At 53.5% G+C, this 17,950-nt stretch overlaps 1 protein-coding gene across 1 annotated transcript in view; it reads right to left on the reverse strand.

Moving 5' to 3' along the window:
• The window catches only part of ARRB1 (arrestin beta 1), a 78,630-nt gene that overhangs the window by 59,082 nt on the left and 1,598 nt on the right, over positions 1-17,950 (reverse strand). The window lies entirely within an intron of this gene.

A 17,950-nucleotide genomic window follows, 5' to 3' on the forward strand; every position in this document is an offset into this window, starting at 1 on the left:
TCTATGGACGTATCTATTCTGGACATTTCATATAAATGAAATCACACAATATGTGACCTCTGTGTCTGGCTTCTTTCACGTAACACAATGTTTCTAAGGTTCATGTTGCAGCATGCATCAGTACTTCATTCCTTTTTTGGACTGAATGATACTCCATGGTATAGACAGACCTCAATTTGTTTACCCACGCATACACTGATGAACATTAGGGCCACTGGTTTCCACTTTCTGTCCACTGTGAACAGTCACTCGCTGCCTTTTGATCCTCACCACAACCCTGCAGGTGAGGACTATCGTTACATCTCGGTTCCCAGAAGGTCCATTCCTGGGAAAGATAGTGCCATGAACTGAAGCCCCCTGCCTCCAGATCACAGTATCCTTCCTACGTGTCCCATCAGCCGGTCACTTGTCCCCCAGGTCACACCTTTCCTGGGCATCAGTTACCACACACCAGGCTCTGGGTGAGGATCGGGCAACATGCAGTGGATGGCCCAGCCAGGGCCCCAGTCTCCACTGTGACCAGAAGCCAAGGGGTTCCAGGATCCAGGCACACCATATCCAAAACGGATACCTTTTCCTCCCTGGTCTCAGTTCTCCTCTCTGCAGAGACAGAAGATGACCCCCAGCAGAAGGCTCCAGAGAGCTGCATGGCGGGGCTGTGGAGGGGAGCAGGAACTGCTGGACTGGAAGAGGGGCCTTTAGAAAACACAGAACTCACAGTCCCCCCATGGGGCAGGGCCGGGGAATCAGGAGAGCAAGGAGGGTTTCCCCTGCCAATCAGCCATTTCCCTCTCAGACATAAAGGAGGGACCCCGCTATTCCTGGAGATAAACCTTTTCTGAGGTTTCTCAGCCCAAAGGCAGGGGGCCAAGGTTCTGGGATTCCACATTCCCGGTTGGGATAAGGAGGCTGACCTTAGAGGCTACTTCCATCGGAGTTATCTCTTGACGTAAGATGAGGTGGTTATGATCACTAGAGACTCAGAGAGGCCGCCCCCTTCCTAGCCCTCCAAGAAACCTCCTTCAGCCAAAGCTGGTCTCTTAATGGGACATCCTGAGGGAGTTGCCGGCATTCACTGGGGACCAACAGTCTCAGCCCTGTCACTAACAGTCACCACCGCTGCCTCATGCCCCCTTCACACACGACAGGGGCCAACACATACACAATGAATGAATGACCAAACGATCAAATGAATATTCATTCCCTCAGTGATTTCCCACCGCTGGTCCTCTCATCTCCAGTCTATTGCTCTACACAGCTGCTGTGGGAACCCTCAGATCCTGCCCCTCCTGCACGCTGCGTGTCCTTGGTCAAATTCCTTAATTTACATGAGCCTCAATTTCTTCCATATTTCTTCATCTGCAAACAGGGATTCTACTTGTGGGGTACTGAGGAAGATTAAAAGAGAAGGCCGATGCCCAGCACCTCAAAGGCTAAGGTGGGGGCCCAGGAAAAGCTGTTGAAGGAAAGTTGTTTCTCTTTGGCTCCACTCGCCCCCCCACCCCATCCCAGCCCTCCCAGCCCTAATCCTCTAACCATTCTCTGCTCCTGAGTCTGGAGGAAGGAGCCTAGCCCCTGGACCGGCCCCTGGCTGGATGTAAATGTTTATGCCAAGCCCAGCCTCCCAGGGACAAGTTATTTGCTCGGCTTGTAATTAATTGCAGAAGGCCCGGTTGGGTAATAAACTCTGCTGGGGAAACATAAACAGTTTGCACAGAGCTCCAAATCCATTGTGAGACCAGTGCAGAGGGTCTGTGAGGAATGGAATGTTCTCCCCAGGCTCCTCCCAGCCAGAGGCAGTGAGGTCACTGAAGGTCATAAATGCGAGGACCCTTGGAGATCATTTTAAAAACAGGAGCTGATGTGATGCAGCCCTTACCTTGCTCCAGGCCCAGCTGATCACTTGATGATATCTGGGACCACCATTATGCCCACGTTAGAGATGAGGAAATTGAAGCTGAAAGAAGCAGGAAGACTTGCCCCAGCTGGAAAGGGGTTGGGCTGGGAGGGATACCAAGCCTGAGCTCAGAGAAGGGAAAGAAAAGGACAGCCAACAAAAATGTATGCGTGTCCCCTGTGCCAGGCACTGGGGCCTGGGGACACAGCTGCTGTGGCCCCTTGCATTCCAGTGGGGAGAGATGGATCTTAAAGGCTGACCAAAGACTGATTTGATTACGTGAGTGCTAAGTGCTTGGAAGGAAAGAAAACAAAGCCGCCAGTGCAGAGGATTCCAGCAAGTTATAAGCAGCCACTCAAGCTCTGTAGAGCAGATTCCACACAGTGGGACTCGGCAGGAGCACACAGTGGATGTGCACTGAGTTTCTGGCTAAAACTTAGTCCTTTTCTTGGGGCCGGTGAAGCTTCTCACCAACCAATTCAAAGTGTATTGAAGGTGCTGTGCCAGGGCTGGAGCATAAAGGTGGATGAACTAAACACAACAGATGCCCCCAGGGAGTTCACAGCCCAACCAAGTGCACTCTCAAAAGGGTAAAGGATGGTGTGCAAGATAGGATGATGAGGTTCACGGGGCAGAAGAGAGGGACAATCAGCATTTATTGAGCACCACCTGTGTGCCAGGCACTGTGCTTAGCCTACATTATCTCATTTAAGCCTTACAGCAACCCTGGGGTGTTGGGGGAGGATATTATCACCACCATTTGGGAAGAGGGCGGGGGAAGCATTAAGGCTTGCCTCTTGCATGATCTTAGTTCCCCGACCAGGGATCAAACCTGGCCCCTGGTAATGAAAGTGCCAAACCCCAACCAGCAGACTGTGAAAAAATTCCCTTATCAACCCTATTCTGAAAATGAGAAAACTGAGGTTCATAAAAATTATATATAACTGTCTCAAGGTCACAGACATAACAAGCAGTAAGGGTGGGATTTGAAACCTGCTACTGCTAAGTCACTTTAGTCGTGTCCGACTCTGTGCGACCCCATCCCTGGGATTCTCCAGGCAAGAACACTGGAGTGGGTTGCCATTTCCTTCTCCAATGCATAAAAGTGAAAAGTGAAAGTGAAGTCGCTCAGTCATGTCTCTTTGCGACCCCATGGACTGCAGCCTACCAGGCTCCTCCGTCCATGGGATTTTCCAGGCAAGAGTACTGGAGTGGGGTGCCATTGCCTTCTCTGAAACCTGACACCAAAACCCATGTTCTTTCCTCATAGCTCCCACCTGAGTTCCTCCTTCCCCGACTCCCTGAAAGGGGCACTGAGGTTGGAAGTTGGAAGGGGCAGGATGCAACCACCACTCAGCCACCTTGCCCCGAATCTGTAGGGGGAAGCAGTGTACCCTGCCGGCCTACCTTCCTTTCTGAGCAGGAAAGGTCAGCTCAGCCCGCACAGGCAGCTTTTCTGAGGCACAAACTCAGCCAGGGTCCTCACCACCACCAACCACCTCCCCTCCACCCATGGGAAAGGACAGTCCAGACTTCCACCCTGCCCCTCCCACACAAAAGGGCCACTCAGTTGACAAAGAGAGCTGTACTTCACAGCTTATAAACCCTTTCCCCGCTCTTAGCTCATCTGACCACCTCCCCCTGCCCCGGCAGCCTGTATCCCCAGCGGCCAGCACCAGGCATTGTACAGTGCAAGGTGAATCTGACAGTGAGCAACACTATCTCAACAGAAGGGGTGGGTTCCCTGTATCAAGTCCATCCAGCTTCTGCCAACATTTACTGAGCTCCCATGACAACCTTTCCACAGCCTTTTCTGGTAGGAGCTATGCCCATTTCACAGATGAGTAAGGTTGAGGACAGAGAGGCCTTTCAGTCTGTTACTGACACAGCAAGCAAGAGCTATGAGCTTGTTCTTGCTGTTCAGTCGCTAAGTCATGTCCGACTCTCCGCAAAGCCTGGGTGGACTGCAGCACACCAGGCTCCCCTGTCCTCCGCTGTCTCCCAGAGTTTGCTCAAATTCATGTCCGTTGAGTCAGTGATGCTACCTATTTCATCCTCTGCCGCCCCCTTCTCCTTCTCCTGTGAGCTTGGCCTGGCCCAAAACTGGCTCTCCCAGATGTCTTTCAGGTCCTGCCTCAGCAGAGAGGGCTTTAAGTGATGGCCAGGTCCACAGTGGGACGAGAACTCCCTGAGGACATGCAGCGACGTGACGCCCACCTCCTGGCACAAAGGACTCCTGGTCAGAGCAGGGGCAGATCCAGGCTTGAATGGGACTGAAGCTCATGTAGTTTGGAAGCTCTCTTATAAAACACAAAAATATCTTCTTCCTTCTGCACATTTCTCAAGCCCTCTGAGCCCGTGGACACATTGCTGGGCCTTGGAAATGGCCCTGGAGCGTGAAGGCCTGAAGTTGAAGCGGCACCAGCCTCACGGTGAATCCGCCTCTGGGCTGGAGGAAGGGCCCAGAGGCGATCTGAGCACAACCCGCCTTCACAAAGGCCCTGCCTCCAGCCCAACAGACAGACGAGGCTCCGGAACATTCTTTCTTCTTGTCCCGCGTCCTGCTGCTACTAAACCCTCCCACGTCTGTCTAGCCACCTCTCTCTTGCCGTGGTTTCAGAAGGAGCAGAGCCACCCGGCACAGGGTGGCTCTGGGTTTGTGTGGTCTGGCACACAAGGGCCTGGCACAGGGTTTGTGTGGTCACGTGGGCAGCAGTGCCAAGGCCTGAGGGTCCCTCTGCGCCTGGTGGGCAGGGCCTGCCTCCACCTGCAGCTGGAACCCCGGGGCCGGCAGGAGCAGCTCTTCTGAGACTCCCCCCTCCCCAAATATTTGAAGGCTGACAAGTGTTCCCACCTCCTACATCCCACTGGGCCCACACGGCAGTCCTGCGAGTTATACAGAGCAAGCTTTACTGTCCCCATTTATAGACGTGGACAACCAATAACGCTAGTTATGCATATACTGGGCTTCCCAGGAGGCGCTAGTGGTTAAGAACCCACCTGCCAATGCAAGAGACACAGGGGACAGGAGTTTGATCCCTGAGTCAGGAAGATTCCGTGGAGGAGGGCTTAGCAACCCACTCCAGTATCCTTGCCTGGAGAATTCCATGGACAGAGGAGCCTGGCGGGCTACAGTCCGTAGGGTCGCGATGAGTCAGACAGGCCTGAAGCAACTAAGCACAGCATAGCACAGGCACATAGTAGTGTTAGACACACCAGAGACTTCCACAAGTGACACTCTCAAACGCCCCGGCAGGAAGAGCTGCCTCCCCAAGGAACAGGTGGGGAAATGGAGGCCCCACTCTCTCCGGGCCTGAGCTGACGGATGGGGCTGCAGCCCTGCTCTCCCACCTCCGGGCCCAGGCCTCCACTTCATCTGGAGTGGACATTTCAGAAGGCAGTGGGCAGACTGGCCAAACATGGCAGGTGGAGGAGCCAAGGCCTCCAGCTTCAAAGGCAAAGGAGAAACTAGGGGCTCATGAGAAACCCTCTGAGTGAAAGTGGACCTCAATGACTGCCTTCTCCCTGGATGAGTCTGACGAAGAGCACATGGGCCTTGGAAGCCTGAAACCTACTTGAAAGCAACAGCCTTACACACTCAGGGCCTCCGTGTTCCCTGCAGAGCAGTAGAGGGCCCTTTGCCCGCCTCCCACCTTCTACCTGCTGGGCTTTCTAGACCCTTCACAAGATGACTTCTCACGCCACAAGCCAGCCACCTAATGCAGGCTTTTGCTGTCCAAGTCCTGACTCTGTCCCTCATGATTTATTCATCCATATATCCATTCTACAAACCCTAATGGAGACCATGGTATCGGGTGACCAACTAATGGTCTCCATTCACCCAGGACTGAGAGTTTTCCCTAGATGTGGGACTGAGACAGACCAGGAAAACTGGGATAGTTGATCACTCTAATGTACTGTGTGCTTGGCCCAGAGAGGACACCCTGGACACGTTCCCCACCCTCAGGAAGCCTGCAGTCTGAGAGCAGTGCTCACTCCATGATGGACCACTGTCAAAGGCACTTGTGCAGCCCCTCATACACATCACCAAGTGCAACCTTACCGGGAGTGTGTTATTACCTCCATGGTGTGCATAGGAAGGGCTTCCCTGCTGGCTCAGGAGTAAAGAATATGCCTGCAGGGCAGGAGACCCAGGAGACACGGGTTTGATCCCTGGGTCAGCAAGATCCCTGGAGAACAGCATGGCAACCCACTCCAGTATTCTTGTCTGGAGAATCCCATGGACAGAGGAGCCTGGAAGGCTACAGTCCATGCAGTTACAAAGAGTCAGACACCACTAAGGCAACTTCGCACACACACATGCATAGGAAAACTAGGTTTAGAAAAATGATGTGACCAGCCCTCAGCCACAGAGCTGTAAGTGACATGCCAAGACTTGGACTCCAACAAGACAGATAAAGGGAAGGACAGGCTCCAGCATGAACATTAAGACAGAAAAATACAAAGACATGTTTTATTTAATCAATTTTTGTGGCCCTAGTGCTTGGCATCTCCTAGAGGTTCAGAAAATGTATATGGAAGGAAGGGAGGGAGCAGGTATATACCTATTTAATCATCTCTAGGCCAGGAGATCCCAACCCCTAGTAAAGAATGTATTCATTTCCCTTTCGACAGTTTCAGCTGTTTGCTTCCAGTCAGGCTCAGGAGGGAAGTGAGAAGAAGGAAAGAGAGCTTCTCCTTCAGGTCAGCAGCCCAGGGTTCACTTCCTCCAGAGAATTTTCCTTGACTCACTCCTTACCCAATACCCAATTCTGGCCCCCACTTATTTGAGTATAACAGCTCTGTGTGTGTGTGAGTGCTGCTTGTACTCCATTTCAATGCACTTATGCAAACCCAGACCTTACCCAGGTTGGCCTCACCCACATCAGGAACTGGAGGTCCATTAGGTACCAGACACATGCCTGCCCTCTAGCACTGGAAACTGACTTAACAGCAGCCAATTATGATACAACGCTCTGTCCTGGAAACCTATAAGGCTCCAAGGGAGCATGGAAGAGCGCACTGACTCTGCCTGGGCAGTGAACACAGAGCCAAGGGAAGGTGTCACGTCCAAGCACACAGTAGGTACTCAGTGCAGCTCAACTGCATTGCGTTTAATTGAACTGCACTTGAGCTCAGGTTCAACCTTAAAATACAAGGGAGATTTCACCAGGCAGGCGAGGAATGCATTCCAAACAAAGAGACTGGCTTGAACAGACACATATGTGTAGAAAGTACAAAGGCTGTGGGGGAAGATCCAAAAAAGTCAGTGTAGCCAGGATGTTAGCCGTGTGGTGGGGAGAACTGGGATAGGAGCATGAGAGAAAAAGGCCTCCAGTGCCACTGGAAGAATACGACAGTCTCACAGGAAATAGAGGAAACAGGATCAGTGTTTTCTTTGGCCATGCCATGCAGCATGCAGGATCTTCCCTGACTGGGGATCAAACCTGCAGCCCCCTGCATTGGGAGCATGGAAATCTTAACCACTGAACCACCATGGAAGTCTCTGATTGGTTTTTAAGCGGGGGAAGGACGGGGTCAGATGCGAATTTCAGAATGAGAGGAGGGTTTAAGGGGGTTAGACCAAGCAGAAGACCACTGCAATAGTCCATGCCAGATGTGGGGGTTGGACTGAGCTGGTGGCTGTGGAATGAGAAGAAGAAAAGCACTTTGGTGATGGAACCATGTATCTATCCATCACCATCAGGCTGAGTGCCCTGAGGGTTAGGAGAGGGTTTCTCTTCTCCATGGAGTTCGAAACCTTCCCCACCACCACCCCACCTCCACAATCCGATGAAAGCTCATCTGTGCCAGGGCTCAGTTTAGGACTGGGTCATGGCTCTTTGTTCCGAAGTTCTACTAAAAGACTTTATTATTAATTTTTTTTGCCAAAGTTGACTCTGCAAAGTTGTGAGCATCAGAGATGGCTGAAATGTTTCAGGTATGCATAGGGAGTCGCTGCTGCCAAAGTGAACACTCTAAATAATATGAGAAATGAATATGTGCATATTAACCACTCCATTATGCTGTGTGATCATCTCTGTCATTTTTAGGATATTAAAGTCTGCTGCAAAAAAAGAAAGTTCTCCTTACTGAGTTTAAAAATGCTTCCAGGTTTCTTCCACTGCCCTGGAGCTATAGAGACCCATAATAAAATCAACCTCCTAATGTGCTGGGTGCTTTCATTAGCATAGATACAGAAAGGATGGAAACTTTATGCCCAGAGGCTGAAAAACTCAGCGCACAGACACAAAACTACTGATATGGTGGGAAGGTGAGAACTCCAAGAGCTTCCTCTCTCTACCATGCCACTGCTTGGCCTCGGTGCTCCCAGATACAGCCCTTGAAGCTGCAGACATGTGCCCCACCCCCACTCTCTGGCCCCAAGGGGAGAGCTGTTTCTCCTAAGACATGGTTTCTTTGCTCTTTCATGTCCACCACTCCTCTGGGAACAGTCATCAGACCTCTGCAGGGTCTTCTCGGCTGGAGTGAAGCCTTTGCCCCCAACCCCGGCCCACCACCAGAGGAGACCCAGGCAGCCCCTGGTTTCCACGGAGGCCTCGCTGAGCCTGGTGTCTCCTCTTAAACCTGCCTCATTTCTTCTGTTCAGGCCCGAACACTCACTCTGATGTCACGTGGCAGAACTTTCACTTTTCACCCTAGATTTTGTGTCCTCCAGCAGTCCCACCACACCCCTTACTGACAGCAGAGGAAGCGAGTGTCTGTCAGACCCCGGTACCTGGCACACAGTGGATGCTCAAGCATCTGATGAAGGAAGTCAGTCCCCACTGAGGACATCAGTCACAGGCACCTCCAAGACAAGCGTCATTCCTGGTTCAAGTCAAACTCACCTTCCAAAGCTTGCTGCTGTGACCTCCCCGCTTCTGCAGAGCTGCCTTTAACCCTTATCCACTGGGCTTGCTCTGCCCCGGGTATAAGTGAATGGGCTTGCTCTGCCCCTGGTATAAACGAGTTCTTATCGCCCCCTTTCTGACAGCATTCAGGTCTGATCTCTTCCCTCTTCCCTAGTGATAAGAGCAGCATGAGAGTGGAGACTTGTCTGTTTCCTCCTCACACCTCAAGGGCCCAGCCCAGGGCCTACGGTGTGGCAGGTACTCACAGAGGTGTCTGTCCACAAGAACCTCCTTGGGAGGGGATGCTTGGGGGAGGGGGGCGCTGAACGGGAAGGGCATAAACCAACCGTAAGAAAGCTTAGCGCAGAGGAATCCCCATGCTTCCTGTCATGGGGTCCCTGACACCCCAGAACCCAGGACAGCCAGGCCCCAGTCTGTGAGAAAGGGCATGATCTTAGCAGGGAGATGGGAGCAGAGCCGCCTCTTAAGTCAGCTGCCCACTGGGAGAGACCGTCCCGGCGGGGGCCGGGGGCGGGGTGGGTGGGCAGAGGGCTTTGGGAACATGCCTTGAGTAGAGGTCTGGGCCTGGCACCCAGCAAGTGCTAGGGAAACGTTTGTGGAACTGAGTTGAACAAACTGGAAAATGCTGATTATCTGTGCCTCTAACTGCAGAGAGGTCAGCTTCCCTCCGGGGCACTTTGCAGGCAAATTATCTCAGGACACAGCCTGTTTCCTCTAATGAGGCTTCTCCCCTTTGCAGCTCTGCCCCCAGGAGCATGGGAAGGGGGGCAGAGCGCAGAGCCGACCCAGTGCCTGCAGAAGGGCAGCGCCTGTCACCGCCCTCGGCAGGGGCACGGTCTCAATGACCTCTTGGGCCCAGGAATCAAAGCAAAGCAGCAAAGCAGCACCTCCCAAGGCCTCTCCGGGGAGAATGGAAGAAGGAAGCAGGGAGTCCGACTGAGTTATGTAACCAGCTTCCTTGGAGTCAGAGGCCCTGGCTTGTCACAGCCCAGCACTGCGGGGAGGGGTGTGGGGAGGCCGAGGCGGCTTTGGTCCCCTCCTTTGCTGCCTCTCCTCCAGACCTCACAGACCTCCGAGGCAGGCACTGCCTTCCAAGTGCCCCAGCTTCAAGCAGGCACCTCCCGCTAGGGGTTGAGAACCAGGAAGGGCTGTTGTATGAGTGTGTGAAACAGAGGCCTGCTGGCCTCCCTGGCAGAAAATCAGGCCCTTGGCTCTACACCCGGCCCCTGGGGGCGGGGATAAAGGAGAGAAGCCTGGGACCCTCCGTGACGCTCTCCTCTGCCCCCAGCTTCCTGACCCCCAAGCTCTCCCCACTTCCCCCTAGAGAACCCACCGTAAGTGAGGGGCCAAAAGGGAGGGTGGGCCCCATCTGCCCCAGCACCAACTGCTCCACCCTCCCCTCCCTTGGGCAATCTCACTTCCCTTTCCAGCCATCATCTGACATCTCCTCCTGCCCAGCACAGCCCCCCACCCCCGCACACCCAGCAGAGCACACAGTCCTGGGCAGGACAGGAAGGGGGAGGGGATGCAGGAGAGAGGAGGCAGAAAGCAAGCTTGGGTCCACTGCCAGTCTTAAAAGTCACAATGACTTGTATCAAATCCCTACCCTCTTTGCCCATAGCAACTACTTGCAATAGAGGATATTATTATCCTTATTTCACAAACGAGAAAACTGACACCCAGAGAGTTTAAGACCCTCACCCAAGGTCAGGGAGCTATACTGCTAGACAACAAAGCCAAGTCTCTGTGATTCTGAGATCCATACTCCAAACCTGTGACTTTACCTTCAGGGAACCCCATTCCTACACTCGTAGGGTGCTTCTTAGGAAATTTCTAGACTGTTGGAAAGGATACTGCACAATCTTAAACGGTCACTCGCTGAGGACAGTAGTTTGGGAGCCACGGGGCAGTCAGGAGGACAGAGCAGGGACAAGGGCATGACGGAGGCCAAGGACTTGCCCAATGCCATCTACACCCTTCCCTTGTGATTAACCTACAGAGACTCAGTCTCAGGCTGGGTCAGTCCCCAGCACCACCTGCCCCTTTCAGAAGACAGGGCTGTGAGAGGCCAAGCTACTGAGCAGAAACACAGTCTGCTGTTGACGCCTCCTCCCCTGCAAGCTACTGAACCGAATCAAAGGGTTCCAGGGAACTTCCATGCCAACCCTTTCCCCCTGCTGCTTGACACACGGAGAAACTGAGGTCCAAAGAGGAAAAGCAGTTCATCCATGATGCCACAGGGACAGTGACCAAGTGGGGTCCCTGCCTCCCAGACCAGATGGCTGCCCTGATTCATCTCATTCATTCATCTCAATCCGGCTGTCCCTCTCCCCGCCTGCCCCCCACCCTCTCTCCCCATTTCCTGCTTCCTTTCCCAGCTCAGCTCAGCAGGCCCTGTGTCTGAACTCTCCCTGCGTGGAGCATCCCTCTCCTTCCCACGACTCTTCACCACCCCTCTCCCTCCCCACTGCCCAACCGAGAAGCTCGGGTGGTTTAATTAGCTGATTATGACCGCAGCCTGCTGGATCCGATGCCCAGAACTCTGTCCTCAGTAATTAGGTGGGTTCTGAGTACTTGCCCAGTGGGAAGCCGTGGGGGAGGACTGTGCTCTGCCAGCAGGCCGAGGGAGGGCTCTCCAGGTGCATAAAGAGCTCCTTGATCACCGCCGGGTCATCGGAAGCCATGGTCCCCTTCTCAGGTCAGGTCAAACCACACTGGACATACTGTAGCTAGATTCAGATGTCCATCCTAAAGGGTGATGGACTACCCAGACCCAGGAGAGGCTCTGTCAATGTCTGAGGATGGGTGTGACGAACAGAGCCCACCCGCTCGAGCCCACCCCCTCCAACGGGCCAGGAAGTGATGGCTGGGCACATGTTGAGGAAGTAGAACTTGGACAAGCAGTGAGAAGAAAGGATGGCATTCTTGACGGTGGGAGCAGCAGAACAAATGCACAGAGGTTGGAATGAGCCACCGATCCCCTCGCCAGGTTGCCTGAACACACATTCTTCTAGCAAAGGTAAAGCCGTCATCCTCTGCCTTCCATCCTTTGGGTTACAGAGAATAGTCTAATGCCTGTGACTCTGGGCCATCGTTAGACATTTCAGAATCAGCAATGGTGTCCTTCTGTCCTCACCCACCACACCGCCCTCTCCAAGTGTATCTTTTCTCAGTGGAACGCCTACATTAGCCTCCTTCACTGAACAAATATTTACGGGGCTCAGTGACACACCAGGTCTACACAGGTGCAAAGGGACAACAGACTCGGGCCAAGTGCCCTTGGTCTCACACAGAGGACATCATGAATGTGCAAATAACCAGGACCTACAAAGAGACAGAGGCATGAATGCCAAAAGAAAGAGAGAGAGAATGAATATACAGTAAAAAAAAAAGTCACAAGGCACTTGCAGATCAGTGAGGGCTTCCTAGAGGAGGAGGCCATGAGTGATCCAGGCTTTGAAGGACAGGAAGGGCATTGTGAACTAACCTCATGTAACACTGCACTTGTGCCGGAGGCTTATGTCCTAGCTGTACCTATTTTAACTCATTTAATCCTTAAGACAACCTATAAGGCAAACACCATTGCTACCCCACTTTACAAGTGAGGGAGTTTCAGCAGAGAAGGGGTTAAATAGTCACCAGAGGTTGCCAGGCTGGGAAGTGGCAAGCTGGCATTTGAAACCAGGAAATCTGGTTCTTCCTAGAGCCTAACCACTATGCTAATCAGTCTTTAATACATGCTAATCAGATCACAGAGGAAGCTGTGGGCACCTGAGGAGGGCATAGCCTGGGCAGAGAAAATGAAATGTCCCACGACCTGCCTGCCTGCCGGTTCCTGCAGGTGCTTTGAGGGGTAGAAGGCTGCCGAGGCAATGACCTGGTCCCACAGGGAAGAATGCAACCCACAGCCATCTAGGCGCAGCTCCCCAGTGATCTCAGTCCCACTGCTGTGTGGCAGAGGCCTGAATTGCCCAGTCCCCCATTTCTGCCCTCCAGAAGGAAGGTCACCCCCAAACCCACTAGCAGCACACAGGAAACACTGACTCCAGGAGAAGAGTTTCATACCCTCTGGCTGATCTGACTGCCATAGGGACACCAAGTTTCAGAGAGGGTGAATGTCATGCCCAAGGTCACACAGCACTGAGAAAGCATTAGAGCAAATCTCTGACCCTCCTGGGACGGCACAGCCTAGCAGTCCACTCCCCACCCTTCCGTGGTCCTCTGCCAAAAAGCATCCACGCCCACTGACTGCAACGGCTGGGAGGGAAGGGGGTGAGGCTGCAAAACGGCGAGGATGACCAGTTTGGGGCCAGAGACTCAGGGCCAGGATGAAGGGAGAACCTGCCTTGTGTGGGGCCACATTCACTCACCTTCTGGGCCTCTGAGCGCACCTGGAGAGACAGGCTGGAGCCAGCATGGCCACCGAACCACTCAGACCTTGAGTAAGGAGTCCGGCCTCCTACTGCCCTGACACAGACCCCAGCACCTCCACCCACACCCCTGCTCCAGATCCCTCTCCAGTTTACAGGAGGACCCACTGGCTATGGTCTCAGTCAGGCCAGACCCAGCCCCAGGCAGAGGGAAAGCGACTCCGGGGCTGTGGTGAATTCAATCACACAGAACTCCAGGACCTGTCTGGTCTGATCCCTGGGGCCGGGCCTCCCAGGGGCCTCATCTGGCACTGGGTCTCTTGGGAAGGAACAAGCAGTTCCTTCCTCTCAAGTGGGACTAAAGATGGGGCCAGGCCCAGGAAGGAGGGGGTGCGTCTCCAGAGAGATGGCCCTGCCAGGGCCCCTTGGGAGGGAGGGGGGAGAGGGCCGGGACAACAGTGTCCTTTGTTCCCCTCTCAAAAGCAACCACCCTGTCTTGTCTCACCCCCTCTGCTCTATATCCCCCTACTAGGACTCAAGCCACCCCCGGGGTAGGATCCATCCTGCACATAGGAGGGAAGGACGATGCTCAGGACCCATCAGGGTGCCCTGTCCTAATCCCAGCAGGGCTCATCCTGTAGACATGTCCCAGCCCCAGAAGCCCCTGCCTGACGTCGGAGTTAGGGCTCCCACCTGCAGAAGCCTGTCCGGTGGGGGAGAACCAGGCTTCACTTGCAGGAAGCCCATTCTGATAGGAGTGGTACTCTTTTTCTTCAGGACTTCCCAATCTGATGGAGGCGATCCCCCAGCACCGGGTCTCATCTGGGAAATATGGCTTCCATCTTCAGCATTCCCTAACAGGAAAGACCTAGGGAGCCCCTGGGCTGACAGCAGAGGCAAGACGGGAGGAAGCAGTTCAGTCTAGTCAATATATCCCTGCCAGGCATCTCCTATGAACCAGATCCAGAGCTGGACAATGGATGAGCCAAAAGGAACAGAAATAGCCCCAAATCACAAGGAACTTACCAACTGGGGAACAAAGACACGTGAGGTATGAAAACCTGAGTAGAAAGTGCCTTGAAACCTGCCCACTTCAGCACCTAGAGCCTGCTCGCCACGGCTGCTGCCTCACTCCTCACCTGCACGTGGATCTAGGTGATTCCTTTTGTCCAGGATACCTGGGTCCTTCCACATGCCCCAGGACCCAGTTCAGGGGGCACTTTCTCCCAGGAAGCCTTTCTCAAGACCCTGTGCCTGATTCAGCACAGCCCCTCTCTCAAGAGCCAGCACAGACATTCCCTGCTGTGACCATCTCACACGTCCGCAGTGTCCCTCCCAGTCCTCAGCTGAGCCTCACCCCGCAGGTCCTCACACTCAGAGGCCCCCGTGCACCCGGCCCAGGGCCTCACACTCTTCTTCCAAGAGGCTCCCTCCCAGCTCCACGGAGAGAAAAACAAGGTCCTTCCCTTCTCTCCTCTGCCCACTGTGGCCCAGCTCTGCCCTCATGGCTCCATCAAAACCCCTCTCAACAAGGTACCAGCCACTGCCATCTGCCTAAATGCTAGGGGTCTTTCCCAGTTTCATCCTCTGCTGGTCCTTCCCTGCCCTGTGGTTCCCAGGACACAACCTCCCTTGTTCTTTCCCTTCTCCTCGCTCCACCCTTACACACGCGTGCTCTGCAAAGCCTCAAATGCTCCCAGCCACCCTCTCTTCAAACGCTATACCTTCTCCCTGTGCCATGTCATCCACAATCACCAAGTCAAATACCATCTCTAAGCTGAAAATTCTCTTAATGCTTGCCTCCCAAGTCCATCCTACCCTGAGATCTGGACCCATCTATGCAGAAGACCCCCAACATCTCCCTCAACTTCCAGCCTGGCTCCCTGTCAAGCTTCCACCCACTGCAGGTCTCATTAGATGGCCAGCATGGTCACTGCGGAGGATGGTCTGCCAGAGGCCAGAGGCCACTCAGGGTGTGCTGACACCCAGCCTGTTATTCTTCCATTGCTGCATCCCCAGTGTATGGCACACCCACAACTGAGGACCCCTGAATCCATGCCAATGGGAGGCTTCAACCCTGGGCAAGGAGGCCCAAGCTCAGAAGGAACACAGCTGTGGAGAGCTCTGAAGCCCAGAGGCCAGCCTAGAGCCAGAGATCACAGACGATGGGTCAGGCTCAATGCTTCCACTCCCAGCAGTCCCATAAGTGACCCTGGCCAAAGCCACAGGACTTCCCCCATGTTCCAGCCAAGATGGGTCACACAGAGCTTAACCACCAAGAGAGACCACAGCCAAGTTTCACAGAGAGCTGGTGATTACGTGTCCCCATCACACCCACCCTCCTTCCTTGCCAAAAAAGAAGAGTTCATAAACATCTGTAGAAAAGGAAATGTCACTTCATCCCATTGTCTCTTGGGAAGTCCTTCTTATTGTCTAACTTTGATCCTTTACATTGCCAGTTGAGTTGGTAGGAATAGGAAGAAACAGAAGGGATGCTCGACTTGAGAATGGGACTGCCAGGAAGGTAGGGGAAGCCACCTGTGAGCCAGACAATCCCCTCCTTCTGGGTAAAAGCACAAAGCATCACGGCAGATAGGCCTGGGTTCAAAAGCTCATTGAATGAATGGCGGTGGACAAATTATTTAATCTCTCCTAGTCTGTTTCCTGGTATAGAAAATGAGAACAGTCCTTAGACTAATAAAATCAGAGGGAGAACCATGAGATCATGCAAGTAAACCTGGCACATGTCAGTCTGGCTAATAGATTCTACCTCCTGTTCATCTTTCTCAGTTCCAGTCTCACCACAGCCTTAATTTAAATCTCGCTTTCTCACAGGCTCCTCCTCAGCCTCCCCACTGGACTCCCTGCATCCAGGTCTGCCCGTCTTTCAGTTCAGTTCAGTTGCTCAGTCGTGTCTGACTCTTTGCGACCCCATGGACTACAGCACACCAGGCTTCCCTGTCCATCACCAACTCCCGGAGCTTGCTCAAACTCATGTCCATCGAGTCGGTGATGCCATCCAACCATCTCGTCCTCTGTCATTCCCTTCTCCTGCTTTCAATCTTTCCCAGAATCAGGGTCTTTTTCAGTGAGTCAGTTCTTCACATCAGGTGGCCAAAGGTACCTTGCCACTGCCAAAGGCATTCTTCTGAAACACAAATCTGCTCCCATCCCTGCCCTCCCCACACTCCTCTTTGAGTCACCGGGGACTTCAGGAGAAAACCTCTCCTTAGCTGGACATCCCAGGCTGTTGATAAGCAGCCTGTGTTCACTCTCACCCGTCACCCCAGTCCAACCTGCAGGTGGCACGTGTTGCCTCATGTCTCCAAACCTTGTCACATTCCTCACCCCACGTCAGGAATGATGTCCCTAGCTCCACTTTCTTGCTTCCATGCCATCTCCTTCTCAGGAAAGCATCCCTCACCATGCCCCCTGCCAAAACTGTGCTGGGGACTCCTCCTTTGGCCTCCCACAGCACATGTCACCCTGCAAGATAATCACTCGCTCTGCTCTCAGTCTTTTAGAAACCAAGTAGAGCCATTCCTCTCTGAACCACCAGCCCCAGCACTCAGTCAATGTTTGCAGAATGGCTGTCTGATCGCTACGTTAGCGCTTGTTAGAAGAGCCATCTCACTACCCGTAATTTATCCTATCCAGATATTCTTTCCTCCTCTCTTTACCCCCTGACCCTGGGACTTCCTCAGGCCCAGTGACTGTTTCTGATTCATTCTCGTTGTCACTTTCATGTGGGGGTGGCAAATCCAGGTGCAGGATGGATGCATGACTCCTGATCCTTAGAGTATCAGACATTTGCCGTCTCCTCGTCTAAGTCGGAGATCAAGTGGAATCCCATGCTTTACAGAAAAAGGCAAGGCACGGCCTATTATTGATTGTCTTTCGCTTCCAAATTACTCAGGAAATCTGTCTGGAAGGGAGAGGGAGGCCTCCTAGGACTACAAGGGAGCCCGGGGGGGAGAGAACAGGGCCACCATCCCATGGACTACAGCCAGGCTTAGGCGCCAGGCTTCCAGCAGCACTTCCTCCCCTGCCAGGTATCTTCAGAAAACACAGGGAGGGCCCTGAAAATGTTGGGTATGGATAGCTACGAATTACAGGTGGGAAAGCTAAGGTCCTCAAGCTCCCAGTGACTTAGAGATACAGCAGGGAAGTCATGGAAAATACCTAGCTTCAGAGATAGGGTCTTCAACAGGTGTCCATCCTGCTGACAACCTAGGCCAGCAGGAGAGCAACAACACTTCCCCCAAGTCACAGTGAAGCTAACCAAGGCCCATGAGGGGCTGAGTCACCCTGATGGCGAAGCAGCACAAGAGGGACGACGGGGAGGGGGAAGGGCTTCTGGCTCCCTGCAGGGAGAGAAGTCCCACCTCCATGATCAGGAAGATCCTGTCACTGGGGTACCTGGACATGGTGGAAGAGACTCATACATGCTCCTCTGAGGACAGAGACCTGGGTCCTGGGTCAGCCGACTGCAACAGGGGCTAGCCATCAAGGTGAATGCAGATGCCTCACCATCTACTGCAGCCTTCACCACCAGCTGGGCCTCCACCCACAGAGCCAGCCATCCCACCCGAGCCTCAAACTAGGGTCCACGAGGGGCTTGACAGTGCCCAATAGCGAGCTTCAGAGAAACAGATCAAGTAGACTCCAGCCTCTGGCCCCTCTTGACCTTAATTTAAGCAAGTCAGGGTAACCTCTCTAAGCTCTGGTTCCTCCTCGGGAAAACAGGAAGCGCAAAGTTAACCTCCTCACAGAGCCAGCAGGAGGCAGTTTTTAAACCTTCAGAGCAC

The sequence above is a fragment of the Cervus canadensis genome, chromosome 11, assembly GCF_019320065.1.
Source record: "Cervus canadensis isolate Bull #8, Minnesota chromosome 11, ASM1932006v1, whole genome shotgun sequence".
In the NCBI taxonomy this organism is placed as follows: Eukaryota; Metazoa; Chordata; class Mammalia; order Artiodactyla; family Cervidae; genus Cervus; species Cervus canadensis.